Source organism: Lissotriton vulgaris, chromosome 3_1, assembly GCF_964263255.1.
Source record: "Lissotriton vulgaris chromosome 3_1, aLisVul1.2, whole genome shotgun sequence".
Taxonomy (NCBI): Eukaryota; Metazoa; Chordata; class Amphibia; order Caudata; family Salamandridae; genus Lissotriton; species Lissotriton vulgaris.
The window spans coordinates 1,430,879,066-1,430,900,580 of NC_141689.1; the positions used below are offsets into that span (position 1 = coordinate 1,430,879,066).

Below are 21,515 nucleotides of genomic sequence, written 5' to 3' on the forward strand. Positions count from 1 at the left end.
GTGAAAGTAGTAAAGGTGTTTGTGAGTCGTAACTTTTTTATTACTTCTATGGTTTCATTTGTTTTCCTCTGGAGGAGGGTATTAAGTGATTCCGGTTACCTAGGACTGCATCATAGTTTAGTGTTGGGGCAGTTAAGTACTTACAACACGTGCTAACGACTTGTAAGTGGAAATCCCGGTTCCTAATCTCTGACCTCCCCCTCCCAGTAACAAGGGGCCACATTCCCTGATCCCCACGCACCCCCTGCTGCAATAAATGGGGTTATGGGACCCGGAGGGGATGGACATCTACATACCTATAAACGAGACCCCCCGGGGTTCTTTAGGTCTTCTTACCCCCACAACAAAATGCATCTGTCCGAGAAGAGTGCAGCCTGCAGGAGGCCAAAAGTGACTATAGCTCTGCGCTTTCAGAACCCATCCCCGGCCAACACTAGGAAAGCTAATTTCTCCCTTGAGTGAAATGACGGCGTTTAAATTCAAAGCACAGAAAGTTAAGTGCTTATATTTGCCTCCCTCCAATAGCCTAATCTTCTGGCCGCTAGATGTCGCTGGCACCCGGCGTAGCAGCCGAAGTGGGAGGGACGCATATTTTGTTAGGGTTCTACGCGTTAGTATTATTATCCAGGTTTTTTTATCCTTCTTTAAATGTGGTTAGTCTGTTATGACACACACTTTAAATACACGAGAAGATATGGTGTGGCTTAATTAGTACCCCAGCTGCCGACTTTGGTACAGGGGAGCTCGAGTACCAACGCCTGCTCGCTTTCCTTTAATTCTGGGCTAATTAAGTAACTTCTCCCCTGTCTTCGATGAACACGGACTGTTTGTGATAGAATCTTTAGCTCATGTGAAGCTAATATTCCTTAGCGACATGCGCGCCATATACAACTGAAAAAATGAAGACACCCAAAGTAACTTAACATTAACTGGGGACAATTGAGAGTTCGGTAAAGCGAAAATGACGGTACGTTCTTTGCCTCAGATTTCGGGGGTGGGGGGCGGAGTAGTCAGCCCTTTGACATATATTCACTCACTGTACTCATCTGTGAGAAATCATTATCTGTATATGAAATGTAAAGCGAACGAGTTAGTTTCTAGGTGCCCAGTGGGTTTCAGTTTGGCCTTCCTTTCAGGGGTTCTCCAAGTGACGAAGCCCATCCTGACCAGGTCCTTGCCTTGCCCATTAAATACTTGATCTGTTTAGTGTGACCAGATCTTTAGAACGAAAAACCGGGACATTTTGGAAAAATAGGACTACAATTTTTCATCCAAGGAATGGCACAGAAATTGCAGCTCTCGTCAACATAGGATCACAGAAGATGCATTAAGTAAACAAATAAAACGTAATTTCTACAACCAACGTTCTTCCTAATGAAACTGCTCTATGAAGAGCTATTAAACCACCTGCTGCACTATTGATAACTAGGACGCGCTGCTATGGACACCCCGCGCTGTTGGGCGTGTTTTGGTTGCGAGCTGTTCTGCTACGGCGCTTCTGGCCGACTCCGATTCACTGAAAAATCGGACACCATTGCACAGTGGCACGAGCCATTTCAATAGAAAGTGAAGATAGCGCATGCTCCTATCCATCAGAGCTGGGCGACACGGCGCCAAAATGAGTGTGTACAACAAGGCTCTTGTGTGGCACTTGAATCATAAAGGCTAACCTGGACGCTGACTATCCACCTATTGTCTCTCGAGTAAGGGTGAGGCCAGAAGTTTAGCAGTGTGAGACATGCAAGTGAATAGGCTTCACAAAACATTTTGGAATATATCAGGCGCGTGGCTTCGAGGACGAGGGGGGTCACATCCCCACTCCCCCACACTCCAATAAATGTATTCTATGCTCTAAATCTGTTCAATCGTGTATGGTGAGGTGTCTGTCGGATTTACCCCCGTTGCAGGTCTGAAAATGTTTGTAGATTTACAAAATATGTTTAAATACGTCTAACAATTCCCACTCGTCACACTTTTTCCACTGCTCCTTAAACGCCCCCTAAGCACTGCTTCTCAATTTGTTAACCTGATTTGTCAGCGTGATTGTTGTAAAATCTGGAGATCGCGTTCCACTCACTTAACTGGCCAAGCTACGCTCCTTGATTACATACGTCTTGTCTATCTACACTGCCTTGGACCCTGACTACTTTCCAGAAGACATGGACCCATCCCATATCAGAGCTGGCTTGTCTTTCCACTTAGGAACAGTTCCAGCCCTCTTAAAGTTCACACTTTTGCACATGAACTTGAAATCTCTCCACCTACTTTACCATCTCATCCAACCTGCTTGAGGATCTCACAACCTAAATCAACCGTCTTCTCAGTTGCTACTAATAGCAGAAACTAACTTTTCTCTTCAAGACTGCTCAGACCGTTTTCAGAAGAATATAAATACCCCCTGAATTCCAGCAAATTGTGCTCACTACTTAGGAGTGCAAACTGAACCCCACAATGTTTAACTATAGTATACTGAAAATATATAAGTTCTGTTTCAGGCTGCACATTACTGATGGCACAAAACATCCGTGTCCTTTCTATAGCCTCTGGTAGGCACATGCTCTGTTCATACTTTGTGCGTTCCTGCCCACTGCTCTTTAACCCCCACCCTCTTATCTTTGAACAATGTCTTCTACCCTCGGCCCATCGGCCATTATGAATGACTTGATTGTTTCTGTAATGTCATTCCGTGGTCTTTTTCCCCGCCCATCTCCCACTGTCCGTGTTTGTTCCCGCCCTCCTCCCGCTGATTAGGTCAGCCGTTGTTTTCTTTCCCTGCCGTGGTCTTTTTCCTGCCCCCCTCCCACTCTCCGTGTTTGTTCCCGCCCTCCTCCCGCTGATTAGGTTGGCCGTTTTCTTTCCCTGCCGTGGTCTTTTTCCCGCCCCCCTCCCACTCTCCGTGTTTGTTCCCGCACAATGTACACGGTAGACTGCAATAAGTACTCTAGGGGATAACCTCCTCTGAATAAATCCCAGCCGTTGATATCTTTCTAAAGCGCCAAGAGGCCAGGCGCTTGGCGATCGCGACGCTACACTAATGCCCAATAACCTAATGTCTCCGCGCTGCATCCCTTTACCCCCCTTCCGCACCAGGACAGACACAGTCCGACGTTGGTCCCTGAAGCCCTGGCTCAGCACTTCCAGGGCAGGAACGACCCCTGCATTTCCTAGGACAAACAAAGGCAGGAAGCTCCTCCCCCTTTGGCACCTCTTCCTGCCCCGGTAAGTGTCCTGGGCTGCCCCTGGCCCCTGCTGCAGTCCCCGGCGCGGCCCCTGTCGCCTAAGCACCTCCTGGACGGTCGGGAGCCCCCCAGGAGCCACGGAATGAGCCCTCTCTCCAGGTGAGGCGGGCACAGGGTGCCCCACTGGCACCGGGGCACCCCAGGGGTGAGTGGGCGGTTCGGGTATGTCGGGCGGTGTTTCCTCTGCGGGTCGGAGCCTCCGAGGAGCAGGCTGGGCTTGAATGGAGTCAGTCACTAGCTGGGCGGTAGTTAGGGAAAGGGTAGACTATTGCTCTGGAAAGGCCAGTAGCGCTGGGTCAGAGTCAGTCACAAGGAAGGGCCACTGGCTCACAAGTTGCACTGCGTCAGTGGCAGACAGGGGCCAGGCTGCCGACTTGGCGCTATGAAGAGAAACAGGCTCATAACGACCTACACAACTTGACAGGGCGGCGGACCAGGTGCATCCGTGGTGTCCTTGTGCACTTAGTCTTTAGATGCTCCAGCTTCACCATCTCGTGTGTTCAAGCTAGTCACGTGACAGGCATGTGTATGCATTTCCACTTGCAAGTAATGCAAACTCTTCTTGCGTTACATGCCTGTGTCACAATTTTTGTTTTGCTCATTTCCCACTGTTAGTTCGTTATTTATGTATTTTTTTTTCCTTCACTTAAGTCTTGTGTGTATATTATGAGGTTACAAATGGACGTCACTTCAGTTCATTTATGGGAGGCTTTTTGTTGTTTAGACTATAGTTCACTGGATAACAATCTTCCTTGCTCCCCTGCGTAAACCCCTTCCTCTCTATTACAATATTTGTATTTGAATAGCTGCTTGGCGCATTGAATTTTATATTTTAGTGTTTATATGTACCGAAATGTATCAATGTTTTTATACAAACTTTTATGCCAGGAACTGGCCAAGTAAAGAGTTTTGAGATTAGTCACGTGTCAGAAGTGCCTTGGGTACGCCTATGGCTGGGGCAGAGGAAAAGCCATTCACATGTCAGGACTGAACCCCTTGTGGTCCATAGGAATGGGTGAAGGTCAATCGGGTAAGGCCAGATTATCTGGTAAGGCGGAGGCAAGGTCATTGAAAGTCAGACCTGTGCTTCTGGCTGTCCATAGGGCTGGGGCAAGGCAAGTCACATGTCAGGAGTGAACCCCTAGTAGTCCATAGGAATGGATGACAGCCAGATTATCTGGTAAGGCAGAGGCAAGGTCAGTGGAAAGTCAGGCCTGTGCTTCTGGCTGTCCATAGGGCTGGGGCAAGGTCAGTCACATGTCAGGACTGAACCCCTAGTAGTCCATAGGAATGGATGACGGCCAGATTATCTGGTAAGGCGGAGGCAAGGTCAGTGAAAAGTCAGGCCTGTACTAGCTTAAGTGATTGGCAAGAGTTAAAAATACAATAGATGCTGCAAATATGGTGATCTTTGAGTTGCATTGAATATATTGTTGCACAAAAGTAAACAGTTATTTGTACATTCCAATAGTGGGTGATTCAAGTATTGAGATTTTTTTAACTTCAAGAAATTCAGTTGACTCCGGGTCAGGGATACTTGGACTACGTGATAATTGTAGTGAATGTGCGCAGACCTGCGGATCCTACTGTACAATAGTAGTTTGTAAAGCAAATTCTTTGACCCACTGCTTGATCTGATGTCTGTCTAAAACGAAGTTTTTGTTTATTTGTTGCATCCATACTGCCAAAATCTTTCATTAAAATGTTTGTAATTAGTGGCAATAAGCCCTTTGTGTTTGAGGCACACATGTTCCTGTGGCTGCTCTGGTGCATTGTTTTAGAGGCTACTCGTGTTCCTCTGGCTGCTCTGCTGTCTTGTAAGACTGCTGCATTGTTTTTTGATGCCACACATGCTGCTCTGCTGTCTTGTAAGTCTGGTGCATTGTTTTAGAGGCTACTCGTGTTCCTCTGGCTGCTCTGCTGTCTTGTAAGGCTGCTCTGCTGTCTTTGTAAGACTGCTGCATTGTTTTTTGATGCCACACATGCTGCTCTGCCGTCTTATAAGCCTGGTGCATTGTTTTTTGAGGCTACACATGTTCCTCTGGCTTCTCTGTCCTCTCCCTGCCTGTTGTGTCCCGGTGGCAGCAGGCAGCAGGCAAGAGCGTGCACTGCGTCCCCGAAGTAACAGCCCCAAAGCAAGCAAGAAGTACGCCCCCCTCCCACCAATCCCTGTTGGGTAGTGGAAACTGTCCAAACTGGGGTGCAGACAGCCCCTCTCACCTTTCGGCCTGGTACCCTACTGACAGTTCTCCACTCCAGCCCCGACTAAATTACAATTCCTGCTTGTGACCCTTTTGCCTGCTTGTGCTTGTTTTCGTGACCCTGTTGCCTGCTTGTGCCTCAGTTTTCGTGCCCCTGTTGCCTGCTTGTGCCTCAGTTTTCGTGCCCCTGTTGCCTGCTTGTACCTCAGTTTTCGTGCCCCTGTTGCCTGCTTGTGCCTCAGTTTTCGTGCCCCTGTTGCCTGCTTGTGCCTCTGTGTGCCCCTGTTGCCTGCTTGTGCCTCTGTGTGCCCCTGTTGCCTGCTTGTGCCTCTGTGTGCCCCTGTTGCCTGCTTGTGCCTCCCGTGTGCCCCTGTTGCCTGCTTGTACCTCCGTGTGCCCCTGTTGCCTGCTTGTACCTCCGTGTGCCCCTGTTGCCTGCTTGTGCCTCCGTGTGCCCCTGTTGCCTGCTTGTGCCTCAGTTTTCGTGCCCCTGTCGCCTGCTTGTGCCTCAGTTTTCGTGCCCCTGTCGCCTGCTTGTGCCTCAGTTTTCGTGCCCCTGTCGCCTGCTTGTGCCTCAGTTTTCGTGCCCCTGTCGCCTGCTTGTGCCTCAGTTTTCGTGCCCCTGTCGCCTGCTTGTGCCTCAGTTTTCGTGCCCCTGTCGCCTGCTTGTGCCTCAGTTTTCGTGCCCCTGTCGCCTGCTTGTGCCTCAGTTTTCGTGCCCCTGTTGCCTGCTTGTACCTCCGTGTGCCCCTGTTGCCTGCTTGTGCCTCCGTGTGCCCCTGTTGCCTGCTTGTGCCTCCGTGTGCCCCTGTTGCCTGCTTGTGCCTCCGTGTGCCCCTGTTGCCTGCTTGTGCTTCCGTGTGCCCCTGTTGCCTGCTTGTGCCTCCCTGTGCCCCTGTTGCCTGCTTGTGCTGTGTGGGTGTGTGGGGGGCTTTGTGTGGCTGTGTGTGTGGGGGGGGGGCTCTCTGTGGCTGTGTGTGGGGGGCTGTGGGGGGGGGGGCTCGGTGTGTGTGTGTGTGGGGGCTCTGTGTGTGTTTGTGTGTGTCATTTGCGAGAGATAAAGCTAGTGGCATTGTATATGACAATGCCATTTATTTATGTTAAAAAAACATGAATAAAAATAATGTCAAGAGCAATGCCAATAGCTCTAACTTTAACAAAGGCAAAACGATTGCATTGTAAATGCTTGTTTGGATATGTCTTTTAGGTCTTCTGGTTTATGATAATATTGTTGTAGACCCATGTCGGAAAAGAAGTGTCTTACATAGGAGAGCCAAGCTATTTTGTGGGCGTGGTCCAACTCCATAATGTCCTGTACGATGTTTTTGGTCAGAGTATTCTTTTCCGACAGCCAGACTCGCCTCCAAAGTAAAAGAGGTTGGATTTTAATTAAATCCTCAATGTATGATATTCCCAGTTCTATGTGTGAGGCATAGGTGGAGGTGCCTCGTGGTGTTGATAGAAGGAATCTTATGAAAATGTTTTCCTCTTTTTGAATAGAGCCAGTAGGAGTATGACCCCAGATCCCTGCGCCGTATAATGCGATGGATTGGCATTTCGCAGCATAGATCTGTATTAGTTCTACCTGGGGTTTTTTCCCAAGTTTGTTTGAGAATTTCATTAATGCCATAATTGCACTTTTAAATAAATCTCTCCTAGCCTCAACCGCCGCTTTCCAATTTAGGGCGTCATCAATCATAACCCCTAGATAGGGATATTGTGAGGTCTTTTCTATTTTTTGTTTTTTCAAGTAAATTGATTTAGGAGCTTTTCTTGGTCCACCGACCACCATGACGAAAGTTTTTTTTAATGTTGATGTGCAAGTCCAGAGCACCCATGAAATCTGCATATTTAGATAAGGACTTCTGCAGTTCAATGGGGGTACGCGCTAGTATGACAGCGTCGTCCGCGTATAATAGGGCGGGGATCAGGCGGTCTTTTGCTCTAGGGAGGTCCCTTCCTCCTCTCAACATAGTCTCTTCTAATCCATTGGTGTACAAGGAGAAGAGGAAGGGGGCCAAAATACAGCCTTGCCTCACTCCCCGCTCTATTTTGAATGGCCTCGTTAGTTCGCCTCTTGTCCCAAACCTCACTTTCGCCGTGGCTTCACTGTACAGCTCTCTTAAAAAGTCCAGAAGAGGGGGATCTACCCCCATTTCGCTCAGCAGTGACCAAAGCTTAGCATGCGAGACACAGTCGAATGCGGAGGACAAATCTACATAAACCATGTAGATGGCACCAGGTTTGGCGTGGGTGTACTTTGATGTTAACGAGCTTAGATTTAAGGCCTGTTCGATGGTTCCAAAACCCTCTCTGAACCCGAACTGCAGGTCCGAGAGGATCTTTTTATCTTCTGCCCAGTCTTGTAGTTTTTCAAGGAGGACTCGGCCCACAACTTTGCCCAAAGAGTCAAGAAGCGATATTGGTCGATAGCATTTAGGATCTTGTCGGTCCCCCTTCTTAAAAATTGGTACCATGGTAGAGGACCATGAATCTAACAGACCAAGTTTGGTTGTTGCCATGCAAACTCTTGTAATTATTGGTACCCAGAGGTCAGGAAGATGTTTGAATAGATCGACTGGGACCCCATCAGGGCCGGGGGCTTTCTTGGTCTTGCTTAGGGATAGCGCCAGTTCAAAGTCCTGCAAATCCACTTCCAGTGGTATAGGATAGGTTACTACAGTGGTGGTATACTGGGATTCTTCAGTGCTAGATGTCAAGTTGAAGATTTTCGAGAAATAATTCACCCACGTGTCCTCATCAATAGCCACGTCGATTTTTGGGCCGTTGGAATCGGTTAGGAATGGGGTTTTAACTATTTTCCAGAATGCCTGGCTGTCTTTCGTGAGTGCACTCCGGTGCAAAGCATTCCACAAGGATTGTTTAAGCTCTTTTTTCCTTGTTTTTCTGACGGAGTTATACTCCTGTCGAAGTGATTGGATATTTAACTTGTCTCTGTTTGGTTTTCCGAGAGCTTTCCTCAGATTAGTATGCGCTTTGGTACAGTCTCGGTTAAACCATTCTGCGGAACTATTTCGGTTAGATGTTTTAGTTAAAAAGTTTTTAATTTGTTCTATTATAATGTTGAAGTTTTCCAATATTTGTTTTGGTTCCGCACAGGGATCGAGACAGATCATTATGTTATCATATGCAGATGTTATTAATTGCTTTGTCAAGATGTTAGGGTCCACTTTTTCCCATCTTATGGTAAATCCGTTCCTTTTGCCCAATTCAAGCCGATTCTGGGTTAGTGCGGATGCCATGGTTGTCATCAATGTTATTGGTTGGTTTATTTCTAGGTTTAGGCTTATGGCGGAATGGTCGCTGAGGTTGTTTTCCAACATTTTGAAATTGTTAGTTTGGGCTTTCAAAGCTTCTGTGCCTATTACATAGTCCACGGTAGTCTTATGGCCCCTTCCTCTGTACGTTGGTTCCACTGTGTTATTTGGTTGATGGATAGGATTTAAAATTTGCAAATCCAAATCAGACAGTATTTTATTCATGGCTGTCCCTGCTCCTGAGTGGATAAAGTGGACTAAGGGGTTGTCGTGCTCGTCCACCAGACCACAGGTATCGTTGTTGGGGCAAGGATGTAGGTTAAAATCTCCTCCCCATAATATGTGGGCATTTTCTGTTTTCTGTTTAGAGTGACAGTGTTCGTTATTTTTTCCTGAATTATAGAAAGAATACGCAAAAAGTTTTCGTCCTCCAAATTATTGTATATGTTGATTATAGAAATAGAGTTTTTTCCCCAGCATGACAGTGAGGATCTGGAAGTTCGATAGTAAATCTACCTTGAGAATCTTCATATCTGGGATTGTATTTGCCAGGTAGATTACCAGACCCCCTTTTGGTCTGCCTGAAATGCTGGGAAGGGCGGGGGGGATGTAAAAGTCCTGTACCCTACAAGGTGGAGGGACGCCGTTGCCCAGGTTTCTTGTAGGCAAATGATTTGAGTGTCCTTTAGGAAGCCAGCGGCCGTACCATCCTCGATCTTGTTTCGGAGGCCGGCCACGTTCCAGAAGATCACAGAAAGCTGGGTGGACATATTTTCTGAAGCTGTGTTTTCCATTTGTGGGGGGACTGTGATAAGGACGGGGGAGGTCACAGTTGTTTGTGGGGGCTCCGGGGGTATAATTGTTGGTCAATCGACCATTTCCAGGCCGCTAAACCTGTTCGAGGATGGTATGCCCATCCAATGTTGTCCGTAGATGTTATCTCTGTAACTGGGTCCATAAGGTTGGTGGGGTGGTCTCTCCCATTGTTCCCAGTTTCTGAATCTATTTTGTGGGCCGATGAGCTGCCATGGGGCCTCTCTCTGCTGATGGTTCTGATTTACTGGCCACCAGGAGTTATTCGGGTCATTAAGTTGTGGTGGTAGTTTGGGACCAGTAAAGTCTAGCTCCCATGGCTGTGGGATTGGTTTCCGCCAGATGTTATCATTATCACGTAGGTAGTTGTTATTGTTAAACCTTTTTGGATAAAAATATGACAGAGATCTTGTTGCAATCCCTCCTGAGGAGTTATTGTATTCCCAGGAGCAGATATAATCGGCTATGCTGGGGTCCTCAAACGTGATAACTATGCAATCCCCCCGGATGGTTTTTTTCCTGTGACCTACCCACGAGGTACGGGATACTGATGCTATTTTGCTTTTCCAGGGTGGCGGGACGGGGCGATTTGTATTCAACCAATACTGGACTTTGTTCTTTAACGACCAGTTAGGTTCTGTCCCCTCACCTGTAAGTTCGGGGACCCCCGTCATAACTACCACAAATGGGGATGCCTCAGGGGGCAAGTTTAAAATAGGTCTGTGGTCAGTAATCCTCCCCTGTTGACCTTTTTGTTTTTGGAGCATTTGCATTTGTTGTAGCGGGAGTTTTAGGAACAGTTGTATTTATTGTTGGGGTATTTACTGTTGGTGTCGGGTGGGAATTGGTTTGTGAGGGAATGGTCAGAGGCTTTGGGATTGTTTTTTGTGCAGTGGGAGGGTTTGTTACTGTGGGAACTTTTACTGCAATTTGTTTTTTGGTCTGTGGTGGAGGTAAAGTTGCGGGTTTCTTATGTACGGGAAGTGTGGTCGTGGGATTTGGGGCTGGTTTAGGTTGGGGTTGTGGGAGTATAGGTTTGAGGGAGCCAGAGATTTTTATTAATTGGCTCTCAATATTGCTGAGTCTGGTTTCTAAAGGGCGAATGTAGGAATTTAGGAGGGAGGCTATCTCCTTAATTAGCCTCGCTGATTCCCTGTCTCTGCCTGATTGGTGTGGTATAAGGGGTTCTGGTATTAAGGAGTCTTGGGAATCTTGTGGTACATGATGGATTGTTACAATATTATTGTTTGGGGGAACCGTGGGGTGGGATAAAGTTGCCGGGTTTGTATCACCGACCAAAACTATGTGTTCGGACGGTTTGAGATTTTCAGTGTGCTCTGGAGTTTTCCTAGTTTTCCTTTTCTTTATGGCGCCCTCCCGCTTCCCTCTCTTTTGCCTTATTTCTTCTGGGGTTGGGTCAGGGAAGATGTCAGGGGTTTTCTCTAAGTCGCTCTCTGTAAAAGTTATGGATAGTTGAGAAGCTGAAAGGTTTACATTATTTGGAAGGCTGAGTCTATTTGCAGTCGCCGAGGTTTGGTTTGGCGCTGACTGTAGTTCTGGGGTTCTTGCGGTTGCTAGTAGCCCCATTGAGGAGCGGCGTGCTATTGCAAGTTCGGATGAAACTCTTCCCTCCATTAGACTTATGCTTTGGTCTATGAAGGAATTTGCTTTAGCTAGAAAGTCATCCATTGGACCTAACAGTTTTTCTCCTATCCCGTTCTTTTTAGATTTTTTCTGCTTGCTAGATCTCGTATTCATTTTTCCGTGATATGTTGCTAGGAGATCTTTCTAAGCTGTCTGACAGGGTTATTGTAGAGGTCAAAGAGATGATGGTTATCTGTGTCGGGATGACCAGTGTGTAGTGCTTAGGGATATGGGCCGGACCGGACTCTCACGATCTCGAACGGCCTCAAACGGCCCGCTCTTTGCCCGGTCTTCGCCCCGGCCTGCGTCCCGCGTTGCGGGATGGGCCCCTCTTCCTTTACGCTAGAAGGCTGGGGGCGTGGCCGCCGGGGGAAGAGGCAGCAGCTGTGGTGAGTGAAGGCTGCTGGTACTCGCAGTCCCCCGGTAGGCTTGCCGCTCTCTTGACCTCCGCTGTACTCAACCTGGGAGCGAAGATGGCTTACCACCGACTGTGGGCGCTCACACCAGGGAGAACGGAGGCAGGCAGGTGATGAGCGGCAAGCGCGAAGCAGGTGTCGCGAAAGGTCAGCGTTGTATGCAGGCAGCAGGTTGTCCTTGCAATGGGAGTCAGATTATGGCCAGGAACACACCACTCTGTGTGCGCAGCTCAGCGCTTCAAGAGGCCGAGCAATAATTAGATATGGGAACCACAAGCTATGCGCTCTGAAGCTGTCGTGCTTACTGTTTGAAAAACACAAACTAACATATTTGATGAAATGAACATGTCAAATGCCTTTATTTTTGTATTCTAAGGAAGTGTTTATACAGCTACCTTTAAACCTTTACATACAAACGTGTGCACACATGCAACCGTAAAAAGTGTGCCATGGGGCCACGAGTATGCTTTTCCATCTAGGGTTCTCCCATGTCATGTTCTCAGTGTTCTGGAATGGCTGCCTGACTCAGCGAGAGGTACGCAAAACAAGATCTAGAACACTATGTATTATCACACTTAAAAACGTGCAAAAAACTTTGAAAAGTAAATCGGTTCCAAACATGAAGAGCTTTTCAGTGATGCACATTGATTGGTGCATTTGAAAGCAACGGTTTTCAATGAGCAAAGCAAATGTTTGGAGTTTATTTGCTTAAAGTGATAACCTTCCGCGGTGATAACTCTTAGATGTGTTTTTAATTGCAGTCAGTCACTTTTAAATATACAGATTCACTTAATATCTTTACAAGTTCATTTAGAAAGCAGTACTGTACCGTGCAAGGGTCAATCGATCAGCCTGGATTTGACCAGCACCATGCATTATGTATTGCATGTTCTGCTAGCAACAAAACAAATTCAGGTTTTTTTGAAAGTCGTCTTTTAGTTCAAATAGACTTGAAGTGCAGGTGGCCACTTCCTTGTTATCAACAGTTTATAATTTTTCACACTTCATGACTTTTTTTGCCTCTACCTCACGTTTACTGCTTCTTTATTGTAACTTGAACCTTTCTTGTTGGTTATCCTGCGTTTGCAGACTGTAGTTTCATGTTGTAACAGTTTACAGCATACCAGCTCTGGTGTGGAACGGGAGTTTGGTCTGATTCAATGTACTTTACTTTTCCGCACCTTTACTGAAGGTTTCCTTTTTAGTTCCGTTCAATTATTAAATCGAAACAATGACAGCATAGGAATAGTCCAGGCATGCGTTCTAACATACTCTTGTACTTGGTACGTTATGAGGTAATTCCTGCCTAGAACGAGTTTCTTTGGCTAAAAAATAATCTGCCAGAACCACGAAAACTGCCTCTTGAGTGCGTCCCTTTCTCTCCCTTCCAGAGAAACCAAACGAGCTGTCTTGTAACCAAGAACTTCTAGTGCTGCCAGGAGAGGGAGGTCAGCTCAATAAATTCTAGTTTAAATGCTCAATAACATGTTCCTTTCAAAATCAGGTTGACTGCTAACAACTCGACCCTCATCTTGCCCTCAGTCGTTGGAAACCCTTGAACACTCTGACTGTTTGCCTCCCAGGCAAACTAAAAAGGTGACAGGGACTTGCTCTGTCTTCTGAGATCCTTTAGGAAAACACTCAAATGGCTTCCCCTGGAATGCCGAAGGCTGTGGTTCAAGGCCTCATACTTTATCGTCTTGACAATGGCAACTCTTTACTTGGGTAGTCTTATCATATGTCGTCAAGAAGCTGCAGGTTATTCAGAACACCTCAGCGAGAGCTTTACTGGGCCAGCCCAAAATATATTTAGCACGCCCGACTCTTGCTCAACTTCATTGGCTACCTGTTAGCAAAAATATAGTTTAAAGCCCTATGCATTGCATACAAGATTAAAAACTCACCCAGCCCCCATATCCTGCAGCACTTCATCACTCTATACACAGCTCCTAGAGCTTTGAGATCCAGTGACCTCTTCCTTCTTGCTGTTCCTAGAATTAGGGGAGCGAGAAGTGTAGGTCGCTCATTTGCCTATTTAACTTCCACGCTTTGGAATGCTCTCCCTCTGCAGCTCAGTTCAAACCTAAATCTGTTAAGTTTTAGAAAGTAGCTAAAAATGTATCTTTTCAGATAACTCTGTGCATGATCCTATTTTTTCCTGTCAACGCCGGGAAGTCTGTCTTGGGTAGCTGTGCGCTCTATAAAACGTTTAACATAACATCAGGTCTATTAGCGTATGCTAATTTGATTCTCTTCATGTCCACGAAAGGCAATTATCTGTGAAAGTAGTTGATACAACAAAGTTTGAAAACTTTCATATCCTATATTTCAAATATAGAACAGATAGTCTGAATCTATATTCTGTTCTGTGAGTTTCAAGCAAAGATGCCTAAACAATCAAAGTTAATTACTCTTAATCTCTCATGGCAAGAGCTGTAGAGTTTAGAACTGGAGAACCAGTTTCGAATGTCTGCGTTGGCCCAACATCCTGTGATTTGGGCAAATCACTTAATTCACCGTGCCTTTAAAAAAAATGTTACGTTGTGTAATGTAACTGGTACTTTAAAGTGCTTCAATACTTTCGGGTCGTGTTTGCACTTTATAAAACGGCAGGGGGAAATACAATTCCATTTACTATACACATGGTGCTTCAGGCACACAACAAACATGAACATGCTACCTACAGTATGCATCCTGAAATGGGAGTTAAAAACCCAAGTCCTGGATGACCACTCTTATTTTCCAAGGTGGGCTGGTAAATTACTTACCCTTACAAGTAAAAGGCCTGTACCACTAAACCAAAGTCTCTTGCTGATTTCCATAGCTTGCAAAAGGTGGCAGTTACCTCCCTAGTCTGTGGGTGGAGTTACACATTTAGTGCATCCAAACAGGGTAGCCATAAGGTCAGGCCTGAGATGGGCAAACATTGGCAAGCTAGCACATACTTTCCATCCATGGGAGTACTTTCAACCTTCTACATGATTTTTTAAAATTTACATCTGTGTGTCAGACTGCTGTCGCATCCTCATGTTAGTTTATTACTTGTAGCGAGTTCCTAGAAACCATGTGGAACAAGTGGTAACATGGAGCCCAAAAAATGGAATTCAAGAAAGGAACTAATTCATACATTTATTTTTAACTTGCGGACTAGATTTGGAGTTAAATACTTTGAAACTATTTAAATTGATTTGTGTTTGAGTAAATTAAAGATAATTACAGAGGGCAATATCTTTAGTTAAAAACATTGTAGTTTCAAGAGCGATTTTTGAAGAAATTAGAATTTTTATGTAAAACTAGCATTGTTTTAAAAAAAAAAATGAAATTAAAAATATTTTGCCTAAATGGAGACTGTTACACAACTATATGTGCACATAATAATAAGCAGCACCATCACAAACATTACACTTAATCAAATGTACAAAAATCCAAAGTATTTTATTTGCAGACAAATCCAGATTAAAGCATGTGGGTTTTGTTGGTATCAAATACCCAGAATCAGAAGGCATGTAAACTCTGCCTCCAAAATGTGCCAGGTTTAAGATGTATAGTTTTTAATAAGTAAATGTTATACTTCACAAATGTTTTGGAGATTGGCGCTTCACATCTGAAGTCTGCGTCAACCGCTATAGTGTTCATTCCAGAGCTTTTAGTTATTCCGGATATGATTTTTTAAATGTTTCCATTATGGACCGTACTTTTATTTGGATTATATGCATCTGACTATGTTAGTTTAAAGAGGTGGTGACTAGTTTTTCAGTTGATTAAGCGGGCGGCAGTCCTAAAATGCTTGTGTAGTTCCTTGGTTGATACAAGTACTTATTGCATGGCAACTGTTTATCCAATAGGTAACCACAATAGCTAATTAATTGCATATTTGGGTTTTCGGTGGTCCTGTGTTCAGAGTTCTTTATTATTGCGTGCTTAGGTATGGTGATGGTTCGTTTGTCTTGGTGGGTATTGTGTGAGCACGTTGCCAATAGTCTATAACACATCTCTATGCTTTGTTGTTTATATGTGTGGTGTTCAGGTTAAAGATTCTGTGTAGAGTGCGTTGAGGTATTTCAAACATGCCGCCATCTCTAATGCTCTCGTTCAGAAGTGACCCGCATAGGCCAAGCTTGGCTGTTTCTGATGGAGACTTCTAACTGCAGATTCCTCACTGTGTGAATTCCCTAGACACCAGGCTGGAGCCTGAAATGTAATAGCGTTTCCCTTGTGTATAGGTAAGTGGCAGTGTGCAGCTCCGTGTCTGCTCAGCCCCACCTTTGATGTGATGTCTGGGCTCCTATATATGCCCCACCTCTGTGCACTGATTTCAGTTCCTTATTTTCCGTGCCTTCCAATTCGGATCTGGAGCTAGCAGCGCTGTCTTCTTGACTGAACTCTCCCTCATGAAATATAGTTTTTCCACGCTAAATTCTATTATAGCGTGTAGATATGGGCCCTAAAACTATAGGTTTCAAGCAGTGCGACTGTCACCGGCAAATGCCTGCGGTGGGTACTCACAACGTCTGCCTATGGTGTCTCGGCCCTGGTCATGCCAAAGTTGCGTTCCTGTTGTAAGAAGATGAACCGGAGGGCAATCTTAGACTGTGAGGACAAGCTTACCTTCCCCAATCTCAAAGGAAAGTCGAGAAAGTGTTCCTTGTCTTGGTTTAGGTCGAAGAAGTTCCTGTAGCTCATGTAGTCGAAGCTTTCCCAGAAGAAGTGTAAGCATGGTTCACTAACTTCACACCACTTGTGCCATTCGGAATCACATGATGCCTTGGATAACTCTAGGGCGCGGAGCCATATGTTCAGTGTGCTCCTGAACCACTGCTGCTCAGTCTCCTTCTCCCTCTGCAGATGGGCGAAGTGTACGAAATATGACACCTGAAAGAGGCGGCAGGCTCTATTTTTTGGTACCCCACCGAATCCGACAGGAGTGCCTACAGCTCCCGACGGGTTTGTGGTGGCAGCCTATCAGAAGCCTGTCGGTGGATCTGTTCCCGACTGCGCCACTCACCCTCCATCACAAGTCTGCAATGTCTCGGAGCATGGCTCTGCCATCTCCTGTGTTGGCGCAACAGACCGACTCCACAGGTGCGAGCCTTGGTGCTAGTTCAGTTATCACCAACGTCAAATTTGGATCAGTTCTGATCCTCAGCCCCCTAAGTCATCCCACCCCAGAATTTCACGACTATGATCTAGATGAAGATGATGATTTAAATTCTTTAGGAAGAGTGTGGACATTTTTGGTGCTCTGCAGGACGCTAGTGGTCTTGACAACTCCCCTGACACTGGCCTCTCAGCCTCTAACCCTATTTCCACAAACGAGTGTGCCTCTTTTGCAGCTGTTATCAGGAGAGCAGCGGAAGGGCTTGATTTAACATTATCTATGCAGGAGTTCAAGACCAATGTTTTGATATAGGTTTTTAACCCAGTAACGTCCACCCAGGCCCCTCTCTTACCCTTTAACAAGGCTTTAACATGTATACTAGTGGGCACCTGGGCTAAACTAGGATTTGGCCCACCAGTCAACAGAGAAGTAGCAAGACTGATCAGGCCCGCTCCAGGGGAACCAGACTTTTTGCAACAGCATCATACCCCATAGAAATTGGTGGTGCAGGCATCATCCAGTCACCTGAACCACAAATATTTTTCCACAATTCCATCAACAGGGAATCCAAGAGAATGGACAGTCATGTAAAACACGTTTTTGCCAGTACCAGTATTTTACTGCAATATGTCAGCACCTCGTGCCTCCTGGGATGTATTTGCACACTTTGTGGGACAGAGTGGCAGATGTGTTGCCAGCTGCCCCTGAGGATGTCCGATATACCCTCCAACATCTCATCCTCAATAGCCAAGTTGCAGTGAAGTATTCGGTCTGTTCTGGTCACAACCAACTGCCTCTGTAGGGCAGTCCACAACAGCATGGTGCTTGGGCGCCACACCTGGGTCCACTCCACAGGCTTCTTTTCTGACGTCCAGCAGTCCCTCATGGACATGCTGTTCGATGGCTTGTAACTTCTCAGGAGTATACTTTATAAAAATATATGTGGGATAGATCCAAATAAAATTACCAACTGTAGTTCCCTGCTCATCAGCTTTGGTTCAGGACTTCCTGTCAATTTAGATTTATGGTTCTCTTTAAACCATAGCTTTATAGGTCTGCAAGTCTTAATCTGCGTTGTGGCTTATGGAGCCAATGCAGAAACAATTTAACGTTGATCTCTGAATATCTGTTGCAGACAGATGCCCCTGTATTGAATGTGTTTGAACTTACGGTTTGTTTAAATGTGAGCACATATTCTATGGGTCCGTTTTACCTGAAGGTTTGGATACTGGGTCACTAATACACCCTGTGCAGACTTGCAACCTGCCCGGCATTGTGAGTAATATTTGAACTTTTACTCTAATTGTATAGAATTGTATGGTAGCTCCTGGTAGCTCCTGTGCTTATTTTTGGAGAGAGGAAGTCTGTTATGCACCGTAGCTTACTCTTTTTTGAGTTCAAGAAGAATTTTATTAATCCTAAAATAAGACATCAATACAAAATAAAGCAAGAGAAATGAGGGAGAAAAGGGGAGGGGAATGGGAAACAAAGAAAGAGGACCGTAGCTTACTCTCATTCGGCCGTTTGGCCTTTTTCCATTTATTGGTCTTTCGGGGCTCCTAAATGTTTTATTGTGTTGTAGATCAGATGCTTAAATCCCCCTCAGACTATCTTGGTGTCATGAAAATCTCATCATGGCTATATATGTTAAGGGCATACTACTGATAAAACTTTATCATTCCTTTAATGTCTAGGCAGGTGTTGGATTTCGTATTATTTTCCTGCAGCCTATTAGAGTGAATCCAACTCTGAAAGTTATTAGTTTCGTAATAGCAAAAGCTTGGTATTGGCACCTGCCCATCTATGAATCGAAATTTTGTCATGAAAGAACTCCCGTTCAATGGTCATTGCATCAGTCAGATTTATATCTGAGATAATCAGCCTCTCTGATTAAGCACAGAGCAATGCCTTTCACTGGTAGTCTTTGCAATCCATCCTATTTTTGCATCAGTGTTAGAATTCCAGTGAAACCATTTGCTGCCTGTTTTTTTCTTCTTCAGTTGCCTCCTCATATATGAGACGTCCCTCAAGATTTTAAAATAATTATTAGTGTTAGGACAGTAAGCAGCTCTACTTGTATTTTTGTATTCTATTTTGGAAGAAACAAATCTCGTTGGAAAGTTCCCATGGCTTGCATTGCATACTGGATTGTGTTCTATATTATTTTCGATATGTTTGTGTCAAGTTGCTACTGTGTTTGGTCTTTCCAGTAACTCCCCATGCCTGTAACTTCATGGCCACACTCTGTTTCTAGACCTAGTGAGTTTTTGGCTCATTTTACATCATTTGAGGTCCGCTCATCCCTTTTTGTCCATACACATTCCAGAGTCACCATTTGATCTTTATTAATGTATGGCCTGAATGCATGGTAACCTGCACTACCCCAGTGCCTGGAGTTTAAATTATTGGCAACACCATCCATGGCTCATCCTTCCTCCCCCTCACTTTGAACTCTACCAACACTGTTTACAAACCACTCAGGACTTGTTTTCAGGTCCCGCCTACAAAACACTTTTTAGCTGTTTTTTGGCTGTGTGGGCAAAAGCCTTTTGTGGACCATACCAAAAACTTACAGTGGGCTTAGAAGCTATTTCTTACCATTGGTTTGCTTTGTCACTCACATTTGCTTGCTTTGTACTTGAAGGCTTTACTTCACATTCTTGTGTTTGTCCCTCCCCTAAAGCAGATCCTCTTCACCATCCTTTCCGTTGACTGACTTGTGTTCATCCACTGCTCACATTAGGGAACTATTGTTTTCTTTTTAGGTCTCAGCCTGCGAAAGACTGCGCACATGCGCAGTCGAGCTGGCGAGACTTAATGAGATAGAGGAACTTTCACTAGTGAGGTTAAGCACTGCCCCTCTTCTTCATTGACTGGCGTCCTAAACGGTGGTCAGCCATTGGAGAAGAGGTCCTAGTGACACTCTTCTTTCTCTTTAAGCCCCGTCCTTTTCAGACTGGGTTCCTTGACTTACTATTGAAGTAAAAGGTTTCTTACCTTATTTATGGGGCCATCTGTTTCGCCCCATAAAGAAGATAAGGAACCTTTTACTCCAGCAGTAAATCGGGACCCAACGCTCTCTCCCCGTGAGAACTGTTTCCCCCTCCCTGGGCTTGCTAATGTCCAGGTTCCGCTGCGTGAAATTAACCGGCACGAGAAGACGAATGTTTAATTGTGTGTAGGAAGATGAATATTTAATACTGTTAAAACGAGCTTTTAAGAAGATGAGTGCTACTGTTGCTACACTCACTTACCACGAGTCTGCATGAAAGGCTGAATTATTCTTGAAGATAATGTAAATGTAATAATACAAGTCGGCGCAAGATGAATTTTCAATGCGGATAAAAGCAGCCTGTTTTGGGGCATGAATCTTTTTGTACAACGAGTATGCATCTGTAAGAAGATGAATCCTCGCTGCAGGTACATTGAGACTGTGTAAAAACATTCCTAATGCAAATAAATGGAGTCCCCGAAACCAAGATGGTTTTTAAGGCAGATGTAGTGAGACTTGGCATAGGAAGATGAATCCTTTATATACCAAAAATAAGTTTATGTAACCAGGTGATTCTTCAATGGGCATAAAATAAGTCTGTGCCAGAAAATGGTCCTTAAGGAACATACAGGTCTGTGCCAGGGGATGGATCATCAACGTAGGTGCAGTGAGTGTCTGCAAGATGATGAACCTCGAGTGGGGCACGGGCGAGAGTGGCGCTATGCGAGGGGCGCGTCAATGGCCCATTGTGACCTCTCCACGCACTCTGGACATGGGACGAGACCATGAGGAGGAGATAGAGGGGTCCATCCATGGGGTGACCGCGCCCCTGGGGGGTTCTGCAAAGAAACATCGCACCAAAATAATGCGCTTACTCTGAATAACTGGACTTCGCGTCGGCGACCACCTGTCCCTGCGGCCGGTGCCCAGCGAGCGTGGGTGCCCAGACACTGGGCATTCACCACCCGGGGCAGCATGTGCTATAGAAAGCGAACCCCGCCCTCTCCAGGCAGGCAAATGCTATTTACACACATCCCATTGGGCGGGTGCAGGGCACTGGGGCATTGTCAACAGACCGAAGGCAGCCTCTGGGCAGTCAGGCTGGGCTGGGGCTGTCACCCACATGCCATGAAAAAGAGCTCAGAGGGTCGGTGCATTTACTGCAGAGAATGCGGGGAACCATCAAGCCCCAGATTGGTCAGTTCACTCATACACTTGCCGTAAAAATCCACATGAAAATGGCGATTTGGAGCTTCCTGTATCGGAAAGGACGGGTCAGTTTTTTTTTTATCCTAGAGAGGGCTATAAAACTAGTGTGGCACCCATTAGTCACTGTAACTCTTTCACCCTCGATGGAGAACCACGCCTTCTCTGCTGTTTACATGCCCTATACTTTCTCCACATAATGCGGTTATCGCCTGCCACTGACTCCTCCCCAGACCCATGGGTCTTTCAGTTTCAACCACCTAGTGTGTCACTGCCCCAGACCCATGTGGGTTTCACATAGCGAGTCACTGACTTTGCCCCATCTCTGCGGGGCTGCCTGCTCCATAAAGACACTGCAACATTTCAACCTCAGGAGTCATCGTTTTACTTTCTTCCCAATATGCAAATGACATGCAGATAATAAAACCAACGTGAAGCATTGCATGATGTACGTGCTTCCTTTTTTAACACAACCCAAGATAATGTGTGTTTTTTTAAAAACAGAAATAAAGGGAGGTCGGTGGGAGGGAGGGTGCTAGAGTGGAGGCCGGGGTGATGCGCGTCGTCAGACTAAGGTCACCATGACTGAGGAGGGGCATGAGTTACACTGGGCAGGAGCACTGTCCCA

The 21,515-nt window shown here is 45.8% G+C and overlaps 1 protein-coding gene across 1 annotated transcript in view; it reads left to right on the forward strand.

The window, feature by feature from the left end:
• TNKS (tankyrase) overlaps positions 1-21,515 on the forward strand; it is a 700,580-nt gene that overhangs the window by 145,240 nt on the left and 533,825 nt on the right. The window lies entirely within an intron of this gene.